We start from the raw sequence: 13,682 nt of genomic DNA on the forward strand, positions 1-13,682 counted from the left end.
AACCCCAGCAAAAAAAAATTGCGAGGAGGTAAAGAGAGGAGGAGATGATGACAATGAAAAAGGAAATTACTTAGATGGATGGATTGTTAAAAATCTCATAGAAAAAGTCCCAATAATACCTGACTATTGGTCAGAAATTGGGCATGATGATTTCATCATATATGGTTTTGATTGTGTAGTGGAGATTGATAATAATAGACAGAAAAACATTATCCATGTAAACAGGGTTTTAGAGCAGTGGGCCGATGATTTGTTGGACTGGGCAGGCTTTAAGCCCAACCTAGAGAACTGTGGAAGCCCAGAGGAGGGGGCCCTGGGGTGGAGACATATATAAGCCCAGGGGACTCCCCTATCTTGGGTTTGTCGAGCACATCGAGCTAGGTTTAGGGTTCCCCCTCCTGCCGCCATCTGAAGAGGAGGGAATGGATAGATTTGGAGGTCGATTCGGTGGAGGGGGGAGGTTCAATAGAGGAGACAGAGAAAATTACCAGTACAGAAAGAAAGATGAGGGGGCGATAGATTCAGAAACTACAATGAAAGAAAGAACAGGAAAGATTGGGATCAGGGGAGCGGCAGCAGCAACCTGCAGCTGGGACAGGAGCAACAGCATGAGCGGGGGAGACAAGAAGAAGAGAAGGAGAGGGTGAGATCAGAGAAAGAAAAAGAAGCGCTGAAGACTGCACATCCAGGTACGACAGACCCTAGCAGAGACAATGTTGGTAGTGAGCTTGATGTGATTCAGCAGCAAAAAATCCTCTCTGCTTTGCTTACACAATTGACTCAAGGTGCTGCCCTGCTGGGAGGGAATAATATGAATGCACAAGGAGGGGTCAGCATTGACGGTGTCATGGACTAGGGGGTACTCGCCACGCCGTCTCCCGACCAGCTGGATCGGGCCGAGGACCCCCACGGCGGTTCATTCATGGGCCACTTCGGGCATCCCATGCCGCATACAAGGAGGTTTCCACAAGACTTGGCGCCCAAGCCAAGGACTCTCCTAAACCCTAGGCCTTCGGTGCATATATAAACCGATGCCAGGCTAGTCAATGGACAATCTGATATTCATTACTACAATCTCGTGGTAGATACATGTACTCTGTACTACACCCATATGAATACAATCAAAAGCAGCATGTAGGCTATTTATCTCTTCGAGAGAGCCCGAAGCTGGGTAAAATCCTGTGTCCATGTTACCATTGTTCCAAGACGCCTAACTTAGGACCCTACTACGAGATACGCCGGATATAGAACCGACATTGGTGCTTTCATTGAGAGCCTGCTAGACGATCGTCACAGATCGATGGGATGATCAGGTGATATTTTTTCAGTCAGATCTATTCTTTATAATTCTTCTTTCCTGCAAACTTGTTGCTACCGCGTCGTGCTACCTTGTCTATAGGCAGATCAGGATCAAGAGAAATATTAGCGGCGGCGGACACGGCTCCCGCCTGGCAGCGGCGTACAAACATCAGCTTGGAGTTCGCTGACTCGAGCGCAAAAAGAAATATATGGCGATCAGGCTAGTGTCCCTCCAGCCGAGGAGACCAGGCCGAAGTTAATTCAGCTATGCGGCAACCCCAGGAAGATTCTATCCTTTCTTTTCTTTATTCAATTATAAGTATGGAGGTAATCTACGCATCTAACCTTTTGGTATGTCTCCATGCACTCTTTTGACGGGAGATTGATTTGACCCCTGTGTGAAAAGTAGCACTATACTAGCACTTGGTCGGCTTAGCGTTGGCCTTGTGCCCCACGCGATCCTGGGCCTCGAGTGACCCGAGTAGCCTCAAGTGACCCGAGTAGCCTCAAGCAGCCCCCCTCAGGCAACGCGTGCGCAGGGATGATCGTCTGCTCTTCTTTTCTTTTATTATTATTATGCAAGTAGCGTCTAATGATCCATTGTGCTTGTTTTCCTCGCAATTGTAGTGTATAGCTACAAGTCCCGAGGCTGCTGCCTCTCCTTTTCTACCAGGCATGACAGGGATCAGTCTGGCCTAGCAGCAAGCTAGTTTGGCTTTACTTTCTTATAAATCAAAGCACAAAGTACAATTCACAAGAGAAGATCAATGACGCTCACCCAAGAAATCTAGTTTTCCAAAACTAGTATTAATTCTCTACGTACACATTACTACTGCTTCACGCGAACATCGAGGTGATATTTTTTCTTGATGGGAGTGCTTTGTTAAAGTTGCTCTTGAATATTTTTCTGGGGCTTCGGGGACTTCGGCATCGCCGAGAGAGCTCTACCTCATCGAGTGTTCGGCACATGGGCCATATTTCTTTTATTACTCACTTTGCATAAATTATTTATTATGTTATGATTTTTTTAATTACTATTATTACTATTATCCCCGGCTCGCACTATTTTACGTGCACATGTAAATGATACGGGCCGGGCAGCACTGTCACCTCGGCGTACCGACGTACCACGCCACCTCGATTGGACCGGGGGCTTCATCATCACTTCATTAACCCACGCCGGGGACTTCGGCATCATACTGCTGGCCCGCTTCGTCGCCTCGGTTGGACTGGGGGTTCCACCTCGGCACATTGGCCGTGCTATGTCACCACTTCGGAGTGCCGAGCTCCCTACTCGGCTACCTCGGGACCGTCTTGGGGGCTGGGACCTCGTCCCGCCGCAAGCTCGGCACGCGTCATCACCACCGAGCACATTAATCAGCTAAGTCGCTTTCATGCTCAATTTTTTTAATTCATTCGGTTCGACCAAACTTTATATTTATGCTAAACAAAAAACTTACTTTGTTAAAAACACTTCCTTTACCCAAATTAACTGGGGGCTCTTAAATTTGTACGAGCCGTTCTATAATAATTGTTTTCCTCCTAGTCATTGCAAAGTCTTTTTCTACCACTCCTTTCTCGACTCGTGTGTGTGGACAATAGCTGGATATGTTGTTTTCTCCCTAATGCCGCTCGAGTTCAGTTTGCTAAACTGGTCGAACAAGCAGTACTGCGCCTTCGGGATAGGAGGTTGCAGCCGTAGGCTGACCCGCTTGAAGTCTTGAGATCAGATGTGTCACATTAATGCACGACAGAAGCACAAAAGTAAGACTAATTTTCAGACTGGCACCAATTAACTTGATTTAGTTCAGGCGTAAAGTTTTTACTGAAGGTTTTTGGTTTTCCAAGCCTATGGCACTTTTAAACTATTTGTGTGTTTCCAGCACAAGTCTCGCAGTGCAACGCCGGATACCTTTAGAGATTCGGCAAAAACATTCTTGGGTATTGCTATATATGCATCGGTTTCGAATTGTGTCTTCGGTCAATAGTTGGGTTGCCCGGCTCCTGTGCTTGCCTCCAACGTTCCCGATTTTTCGGCTAGGTGTGCAAAGGGAGAACCATTGCGATTGTGCTTCCAGCTCGAATGGTTAAGCACCTCAGCGGAGAAAGCCGAAAACTGACTGTCACAATAGGCGTAAACAGGTCAGCGATCCGATGACGGTGTCGAACTATAGATCGATACTGATTACCCCTTGATAAACAAGGGCCTTTCATAACATTTGCCGAAGTGTTATCGGCTTGACTTCAGTCGGTGACGAACACTAACCGGGGGCTCGTAGCTAGCTTCCCCAATTTAAAGCTCCTATGACTAAGTGAAAGTTATAAAGCCCGCATATCTGATTGCCTCGTTTTCGCTAACACAACCGCCTTCGGGCACCGAGACATCGGCTAAGGGTTGTTTTGTTATTGCAGAAAGACCCTGCGTAGCATCTACAAGGGGGTGGAAGCCGATGATGGGCCACTTTCAACTGATAAACGGTCGCAACGGAGTCAAAATAAACATATCATCGGCGTTTGTATTTAGTATACGAGGGCTGCCTTCCATAATCATCGTTATAAAGCCATAAATATGCATCAATTTGACTTAAGATTTTGGCCAAGCTGGGTTGCCTGGCTCCTGTGCTTACCCTTACGTTCCCAATTGTTCGGCTAGGCGGTAAAGGGAGCACCTCTGTGATTGTTACTATCGGGTCATCCGAGTTAGTACCTCAGACTGGGTGAAGCCGAAAACTAGCGATCTTAAAGGATATAATTGGTCGGCAACGACGGAAGTGAAAATTTAGGTTCGCTAAAGACCACATAGTTCGGGAATTTTCCCAAAACTAAATCCTCAATATTTTGCTCCCACATTGATCAGAGCTGAGGTTTCATCATCATGCTTGGCATGACAACCCAAAGAAAGGAACCGATAGCGGGATTATTTTCTTTGGAAGACGTTTCTTACGTTTAATAGCAATATAGCATATCTCTCCGCATACCTTTGTTTATAAAACCGTATGGCCGGATGTTGCCTTGTTTGTCGTAAATCTTTTCCCCATAAAGGCTTTATAAAGTGGGACAAACACTCCTGGGCTACTGGCCGAGGAGGTTGAAGCCGATGGTCGGTCAACAAAGTTTTGTACAATGCGGATCCAAGCATTAATGATGTAAAGTACTTGGATACATAGAATCATTACACATAAATTGTGAGCAAAAATCAATTTTTTCGCGGCCAATCTTTTAAAGAGTCAATGGCACAGTTTCTTTTAGACACCCGAGCAGCTGACATAACGCTCTCATAGTTCCTTATTGGCATTAATGTCCTATATATTAAGCCCCTTGAGGCCTACCTTGGCGAGCTCAGCTTTCGTTAGCTCTAACTCCTTTATGAGATCTTTATTCTCTTTCCGAGAAGTTTGTGTTAAACACAACAAAATTTTCTGTCAAACGGATATCGATCCTTAATTCAGCCACTCGTGCCCACATTAAGGCTCGGGGGCTACTGCATTGCCCATTCAATGCGGAAAAATCAAAGTGCTGAGTGTTAGGCTTGACCGAACTATGGGCAAACGCGTGTTCGGACAACAATAGATACCAACTGGGACTTATCTCTCAAGGGCTTGTCCGCCGATCACTATCTTCTCTAAAATATTACACCACGTTTCTATTCCTACGTATGTTGCTGAGTTAGGATTTGATCCTTAGGCCGATTTCTCGAATCGACATGGGTCTCACAGGCTACTGGGATTAGCGGTTTCATGTTTTCCTTTAGGTGCATCTCGGGTTTTAGACTGACACACACCTTGAGGGCTACTGGGTATATATCTCGGCGGAGAATAAATTGCACCAATCAAGAAAAATATATCTGCAAAAAATCAACCCAAGCCCGAGGTGGTTTATCACCTCAGAAGCAGTCCGGCATAAAGCTCAGATACAAGTGGGTTGTTCCGTAAAGGGCATTTACGGCATTAAGCTCGGCTGAACTCATTCAACTTTTTTGAACCAAGGTCATCTATGACACCTCGAATATAGTCCGGCATTGGAGCTCGGATGCAGTCCGGCGTTGGAGCTCGGATACTGTCCGGCGTTGGAGCTCGGATACAGTCCAGCGTTAGAGCTTGGATGCAGTCCGGCGTTGGAGCTCGGATATAGTCCGGCGTTGGAGCTCGGATATAGTCCGGCATTGGAGCTTGTTATTTTTTACACCACACCTCGGGTTTGAAGTTGTTCCCGTGCGGCGGTGTCCTCTTGCGTCCGAGCTCCAATGCCAAACTGCATTCGAGGCGTTGGAGCTCGGATACTGCGCATACAAGGAGGTTTCCACAAGACTTGGCGCCCAAGCCAAGGACTCTCCTAAACCCTAGGCCTTCGGTGCATATATAAACCGAGGCCAAGCTAGTCAATGGACAATCTGATATTCATTACTACAATCTCATGGTAGATATATGTACTCTGTACTACACCCATATGAATACAATCAAAAGCAGCATGTAGGGTATTATCTCTTCGAGAAAGCCCGAAGCTGGGTAAAATCCCGTGTCCATGTTACCATCGTTCCAAGACGCCTAGCTTAGGACCCCTACTACGAGATACACCATATATAGAACTGACAAGCATCCTTCAACAACAGATTGGTGGGGGGGCAAACAGAGGGGAGACCAGCTTGGTTCAGAGTGGGGAGACATAGGGAAATCAATGGACAAACAGACCTGTCAGTAACACACACAGAGATGATGCAGGAAGAGAGCACTTACAGGGGAGAGAAGTTGGGAAGAGTACCCAGATCAAAGAGAGCAGCAACATGATGTTAGGGGGGCCAAGTAAGCAGGTTTGTAACAAATGCAAAGATTCCAGACATGCCACCAAGGATTGCAAGCTGGATCATTGTGTGGTGTGTGGAAAAAGAAACCACATAACTGATGATTGCACCTGGTTGAGGCAAATGAAGCCTGTCCCAAAATATGTAGGATATGCTGCTAGAGGTTTAGGTGTGCTGCTAGTCCAAAGCTCCAAGGACAATAATGAGCTGGAGAACCCTAACCTAATGGCCCTAATCACATTCAAGTCTGGAATGCTGAATAAAACACAATTGGTGGATGGGTTCAGCTATATGTTCAGTTGGGGCTGGTAGTGGAGATGCAAAAAACAAGGGAGCAACACCTTTCTGATGAGATTCCCAAACAAAGGCAGATTGATGGAACTGGTTAATTGTGAAGATTTCAAGGTTCTGAGCACTGTGGCTGTGATAAATATCAAGAAATGGGCATTTGATTCTCAGGCAGTTGGAAAACTTCACACAGCTTGGGTGACCTTTGAAAAAGTGCCAGACTGTTTCAGACACTTTTTTGGCATGTGTGAGGTTGTTGCATCCTTGGGGCCAGTCCTGGAAATTGATATGGATACAATCACTCAGGAGAAGATCAGAGCTAAGGTTGGAGTTAGAGACTCTGAGAAGATCCCAGGATACACTGACATCACAGACAAAGACCTGAATATCTACAGAATTATGCCTAAGCTGGAAAAAGTTGTCGAGATGGGCTGGTATGGAGAGCACAAAAGACAATACTTGGGGGAAACTGGCATGGATTGTGTTGGAGAGGAAGTGAGAAAGAGACAGAAGAACAATGACACTGGAGAAAGCAACAAGGAGAATGTGACCCTGGGTAGTTTGAGTTTGGTTCAATTTGAAGAATTCAAGAAAAGGAGTGAAGCAATTCTGGTAGCCCAGCAGGAACTTATCAAAGAGAGGGAAGCTAGGAAGAAAGTGTCTAATCTGGAAATAATCATTAGAAAGATGCAAGTGCTAGAAGAGGAAAATGTCAGACAAAAAGCCCTCAAATGCCAAGATGATAAAAAGATCCAGGAAATGATGCTAGAAAGGAAAAAGCTAATGTACCTGGTCAATCAACAACAAGGTATGATTTCCAAATGTGTGGAGAAGATTGAGAGGTGGGAGGAAAGAGAAAGAGAAATGGAGGATATCACTGAAAAAGAGTTAGAAAAAATGGAAGAAGAAAACAAAGAAGAAGACAACAAAGATAGAAGACAATGATGCTTATGTGGAGCTAGTGGATTATGGTGCTATCCAAGAATCTGTAGAATCTTTTGTTGCCAGGTTGGGGATAAATCCTGAAGATCAAAGAGGAGAGGCTGACTTGGATAACAACTTAGAAGATCCTCTGAGAAGATGTCGTAGGCTAGCTGGCAAACAAGATGCCAAGATTGAAGAACTGGCAAAAAAAGAGCTGCTGACAAAGATAACTATGGTAAGGAATCTGATGAGGAGGTTAATAACCCCTCACTTTTTTTTCATGGCTGATAAAATTGGCATAGATTTAGGATGCACTATTGATATGATAAACCATAACCTTGAACTTATTGATAGAATGGAACAAAGTAGAAGAGATTTCTACTTCACCCATTTAAAACAAAAAGAAGGATCAACAGTGCAAAGTGAGACTGCTCTCATTGACACTGGAGACCTTTCTCTGAAAGACATATGTTCAGATGAGGACCACTCAAATGTGAGATGGAGATGGACTATTATGCCCACTTAAAAAACATTTTTGCTAGTGGAAAAAAGAATAACACAGGATCCCCTGGATTTACAGGAAAAAATCTGTGGTCTATATTGGAGGAAGGAAAGGAAGGAAAGGGAAGAAAAAATGAAAGGGTTAATTTGGAGTGTTAGAGGCATGGGGCCTGACTCAAGAAAATTCTTCATTAGATCTAATATATGTGATAAAAGAATTGATTTTGTGGGGTTGCAAGAGACTATCAAAAAGGAATTTACCAAGAATGAGTTAAATAATCTTAGTGGGGGTAGAAACTTTGAGTGGCATTGGATACAACCTAGAGGGAAAGCAGGTGGTATTCCGGTGGGGGTTAATAAAGAAACTTTTGAGGTTTTCAATGTGGAAAAAGGAGTCTACTTCATTAGAACCTTACTCCATGATAAAGGGCAAGTTTGATTGGAATTTGATCATTGTATATGGTGATGCTCAAGAAGTGGGTAAAGCTGCTTATATGGCAGAAATATCCAGAATGTATCAAAATAATGCCTCTGTCCCATGCCTTATGGGAGGAGATTTTAATGTTATTAGGAAATATACAAACAAAAATAAGCCTGGTGGATATAACCACTGGAGTTTTGTCTTTAATGCTATCATTGAGCAAGCTGGGTTAAGAGAACTTCCATTAAATGGGGGGAAGTTCACTTCGGCTAATAATCAGCCTGAACCCACCTATGAAAAATTAGATAGAGTCTTAATTTGCCCAGATTGGGAGGATCATTATCCCCTGACTGAGGTATATGCACTTGAGAGAGAACTGTCAGATCATACTCCCTGATCCTTGATACAGGGGAAAACCCATATTCACCACCTATCTTTAGATTTGAAAACTCCTGGATGATGAGAGAGGGCTTCAAAGACTTTGTCATTAAAATCTGGACTGCAAAATACCATGGTGATACTATGGAACAATGGAAGATAAGAATGAGAGTGTTTAGACAAAAAGTGAGAGGATGGATTCTTAATTCTGATGCTTGGTATAGGAAAATTAAAAAGGAAATTCTAATGCAATAGACAAAAATGCTGAGATTATGGGCATCTCTGCTTTGGACAGAGATGAGCAGAAAGACTTAAGGGCACAACTACATAGACTGCTAAAACAAGAAGAAATGAAATGGCTCCAAAGATATAAAGAAAAAGAAATTAAAGATGGAGATTGTAATACAAAATACTATCATGCTAAGGTGAATGGGGGAATGATAAAAAATAGAATTCTCTCTTTAGAACAAGAGGAAGGAGTGATTAAAGGAGAAGAAAATCTTATTAGATACATTACTGATTTTTACAAAAAATTATTTGGACAACCAGACATATCTTCAATCCACCTCAATGATTTGTGGGCGGGGGGGGGCAATGAATTTATAGGGAACATGCTGAAGAACTAATTAAACCCTTTTCAATGGAAGAGCTTCAAGAAGTGGTTTTTCAGATGGAAAGAAACAAAAGCCCTGGTCCTGATGGATTACCGGTGGACTTCTATCAACATTTTTGGGATATTGTTAAATGGGATTTGATGAGACTTCTGAATGATTTCCATGAAGGACAGTTGGATATATCTAGGCTCAATTATGGAATTATCACTTTGGTCCCGAAAACTGAAGATGCTAAGGGAGATACATCATGGAAGGGATTGTGATCCTACATGAAGCTCTTAATTCAATACACCATCAAAAACAAAGTGCTGTGTTGTTTAAAGTGGATTTTGAGAAAGCTTATGACAAACTAAAGTGGCCATTTGTTTACAAAATGCTTAAAATGAATCAATGCCCTGATAAATGGTGTGATCTGGGCATGCACACTATGATAGGAGGGCAGGTAGGGATTAAGGTGAATGATAGGATTGGTCCTTACTTCAAAACTTATAAAGGTTTGAGGCAGGAGGATTCTATGTCACCATTATTGTTTGACATAGCTGCGGATGCCTTGGCTATAATCTTAGATAAAGCCAAGCATGCAGGCTATGTCAAGGGAGTGTTGACTGAACTTGGGGACAATGGGGTGAACATGCTGCAATATGCTGATGACACCATTTTTGTCCTTGATGATAATGAGGAGAGTGCTAAAAATCTTAAATTCATCATCACAGCTTTTGAGCAGATGTCTGGACTAATTATTAATTTTCACAAAAGTGAGGTATACCTATTTGGGGAGGCAAAAAAAGTGAGATCTATCAAGAAATATTTACCTGTAACAAAGGAGAGGTTCCCTTCAAATATCTGGGACTGCCTGTTACCAATGTGAGATTAGGAAATAAATTTTGGAAAAGCATGACTGAAAAAATAGAAAAGAGATGTGCTTGCTGGCAAGGAAGGTTATTGAATATGGTTGGGAGAGTAACTCTAGTCCAGGCCTGCCTGACAAATATGCATATGTATATGATGTCCTTCTACCCCCTGCCATTAGGGATTAGGAAGAAAGCAAACTTCTTCAGGGCTAGATTAGTCTGGCAGGAGAGTGATTATAAAAGAAAATACCATCTAGTTAACTGGAAAACATGTTACTTAGGTTTAGGAATATTGAATCTTAATTACATGAATAGAGCCTTGCTGGCAAAATGGCTATGGAAGCTTGAAACAGAAGATGGGATGTGGGTCAAAATCTTTTTGAATAAATATGTTAAAGGAAAATGTATATCTGGAATTAAAAAGAAACCTGGTGACTCTCATTTTTGGGGGTCCCTGATGCAGATTAAGGACATTTATTATAAAAATGATAAGAAGAAACTAGGAGATGGACAAAACACTAGGTTTTGGGAAGACTGGTGGGTAGGGTCCAAACCATTGAATGAGGCCTATCCAAGTCTACATTGTATCAACCTAAACCATGACATTTCGGTGGCCCAAGCCATTGATATGGGATGGGAGGGTTTTAAGTTTAGATGGATTTTATCTGAAGACAAAAGAGCTTTATGGGGGAGTTTGAAAACCAGATGTGAAGAAGTGAGAATGTATGTGGGCAAAGATCAGCCAATGTGCATGCTGACAGCCAACAGACAATTCTCTGTGCTTTTGTTATATCAACAGTTAGTGAAAACAGATGTGGGCTTTCCACACAAATTTCTTTGGAAGGTGAAAATTCCAGCAAAAATTAAGATGTTTTTATGGTTGATTGCCAGAAAAAGTATATTAACCAGAGGTAATCTTGCAAAAAGGGGGTGGAAAGGGGATCAAAGATGTGTGTTTTGTGGTCAAAATGAAAACATAGATCATCTTTTTTCTCCTGCTCTGCCGCAAGGCTTCTTTGGAGCTTGATAAATTGCTCATTCAATTTAAAAACAACCCCAGGTGGGGTAGATGATTGTCTGGGTGCCTGGATCAGGAAATTCAAAAAAGAGGACAAAACATTAGTGCTAGTTGGAATGTCTGCAATTCTCTGGATTTGGAGATGTCGAAATGATATAATTTTTCGAGATAAATTGAACAATGATCCCATGAAGTTGGTGAAACTAACTTGCAATTGGATTGTGGATTGAGCTATTTTACAAAAAAAAAACCAGGACAAAAACTACTGATGCTGGGGGCAAGGCTAATCGAGCAAGTAGCAAGTGAGGTCTATAGAGCTTCACAGGGATAGAGAGCTGGAGTTCCTCGCCTGATGAACTGAAGATTTCGTTTCCTGATGTTGGCTCGATTTTACTTTCTTGCGTAGTTTGCTGGAGGTTGCGCCCTCTCTATCTAAAATGGGTCGCCTATGACCCCGTAGAAGTGAAACTTAACTTCTGCCTTTTGAGATGGTGTCATCGAATTGTTGGGTAGTTTTAAGTAGGTGCGCATTTGTAGTGAACTGGTACTCGTGATGGTTTCGTTAATGAAATCGGAGGGGCCCCCCTCTTTTGCTAAAAAAACGAAAGTTCTACAAACATACCACGGCCGTGGGCGTGTTCCACGCTGTGAGCAAGGGCATCGTTGTCTCCGCCTCCGCGGGGAACTCCGGCCCCGGTGAATCCACCGTCGTCAACGTCGCGCCGTTGTTCTTGACCGTCGGCGCGTCCACCATCAACCGCGAATTCCCGGCCAACATCGTTCTCAGCAACGGCGAGACCTTCACAGGCACCTCGCTGTACGCCGGTAAACCGCTTGGCCGAACAAAGGTTCCACTGGTGTACGGCGGAGACGTGGACTCGAACATCTGTGAAGTTGGGAAGCTCAATCCCAACATGGTTGCTGGGACGATTGTCTTGTGCGATCCCGGAGTGAATGGGCGGACAGAGAAATGATATGCCGTTAAACTCACCGGCGGCGCCGGAGCAGTCCACGGCAGCGACGAAGCACAGGGCAAGCAGGCCAGGACCAGCTCCCACATCCTCCCCACCAGTGCCGTCACATTTGCCGCCGCCGAGAAGATCAAGAAGTACTTGAGCACAGAAGCATCCCACGTCGTGACCACCGTGTTCCACGGCACCGTCGTCGGACGGTCGCCCTCTACCCCTAGAATGGCATCCTTCTCCAGCCGCGGCCCGAGCTGGCTCGTCCTGGAGATCCTCAAGCCGGACGTCACGGCCCCCGGCATGGACATACTGGCCGCCTGGACAGGCGCCGCCTCGCCCTCGCTGCTCGACGGCGACACGAGGCACGTGCAGTACAACATCATGTCGGGCACCTCGATATCGTGCCCACAGGTGAGCGGCATCACGGCACTGCTCCGGCAGGCGAGGCCGGAGTGGAGCCCGGCGGCGATCAAGTCTGCCCTGATGACCACCGCGTACAACGTGGACAGCCGGCGCCGTCATCGGGGACATGTCCACCGGCAGGGCGTCCACGCCGTTCTCACGCGGGGCAGGCCACGTGGACCCCAACCGCGCCGCGGATCTAGGCCTGGTGTACGACGCCGGCACGGAGGACTACATCGCCTTCCTCCGCGCACTCGGCTACACCGCCGAGCAGATGGCCGTATTCAGCTCGGCGACCAACTGCTCGACGCGCGTGGGCGCCGGCGTGGGGGACCTCAAGTACCCGGCCTTCTCAGCGGTGTTTGGCCCGGAGAAACGCGCGGTCACGCAGCGCCGCGTCATGCGGAACGTCGGGAGCAACGCCAGGCTGACGTACAGAGCCAAGATCGCCAGCCCCGCCGGCGCGGTCGTGATGGCGAGGCCGCAGAAGCTGCAGTTCAGCGCGACGCAGGGGACGCAGGAGTACGCGATCACCTTCACACCATGAATGTTTGGGAATGTCACGGAGAAGCACACGTTCGGGTCGATCGAGTGGAGCGATGGCGAGCACACGGTGACGAGCCCCATCGCCATCGCCTGGCCGGCGAGCCAAGTTGCCGACATGTGATCGATCAATGTGGTTTAGGCACCCAACAGCCGCGTAATGTGCCGCGCGCTAAAAGTTAGAATACAGCGTCGGATGAGCCAGGTTTTACGCGCGGCGGTGCGCTGGCTCCAGCGGCCGCCGCAAAATAAAGTGCGCCCGAGCAGCTCCAGCAGGCGTGCTATATTTCATTTTTTTTCTTGTGAGGACCGCGATTCAATACATATTTGGTTTCGATAATACAAATATGGAGATAGTTCCGCACATAGCCTGCTTCTACGATACAAAATGCGTAGATAGTTCATAGTCTTCTCCTACGATAGATAGTTCATAGTTCGTCCACATAGCCTGCTTCTACGATACAAAAGAAAATGAAAAACTACTACTACCCGTCATTCTCCGACTCGGACTCTGCCTCGATGATGTCCTCCTCCGACGTCGGAGCGTAGGCGTCAAGGAACCACTCGTCGCGGGAGTCCCAGGACGACGCATCTCCTAGCATGATGTTGTATTTAGCGACCGCCTTCCGCGTTCGCTTGTCCTCGCGATAGGCGGCCCGATCCTTCCTCCTCTCCTCCGT

General features: G+C 45.6%; 1 pseudogene; it reads left to right on the forward strand.

Moving 5' to 3' along the window:
- LOC123142680 (subtilisin-like protease SBT1.4) overlaps positions 1–13,126 on the forward strand; it is a 29,750-nt pseudogene extending 16,624 nt beyond the window's left edge.
- Positions 13,127–13,682: the final 556 nt, after the last annotated feature.

This window comes from Triticum aestivum, chromosome 6D (assembly GCF_018294505.1).
Source record: "Triticum aestivum cultivar Chinese Spring chromosome 6D, IWGSC CS RefSeq v2.1, whole genome shotgun sequence".
Taxonomy (NCBI): domain Eukaryota; kingdom Viridiplantae; phylum Streptophyta; class Magnoliopsida; order Poales; family Poaceae; genus Triticum; species Triticum aestivum.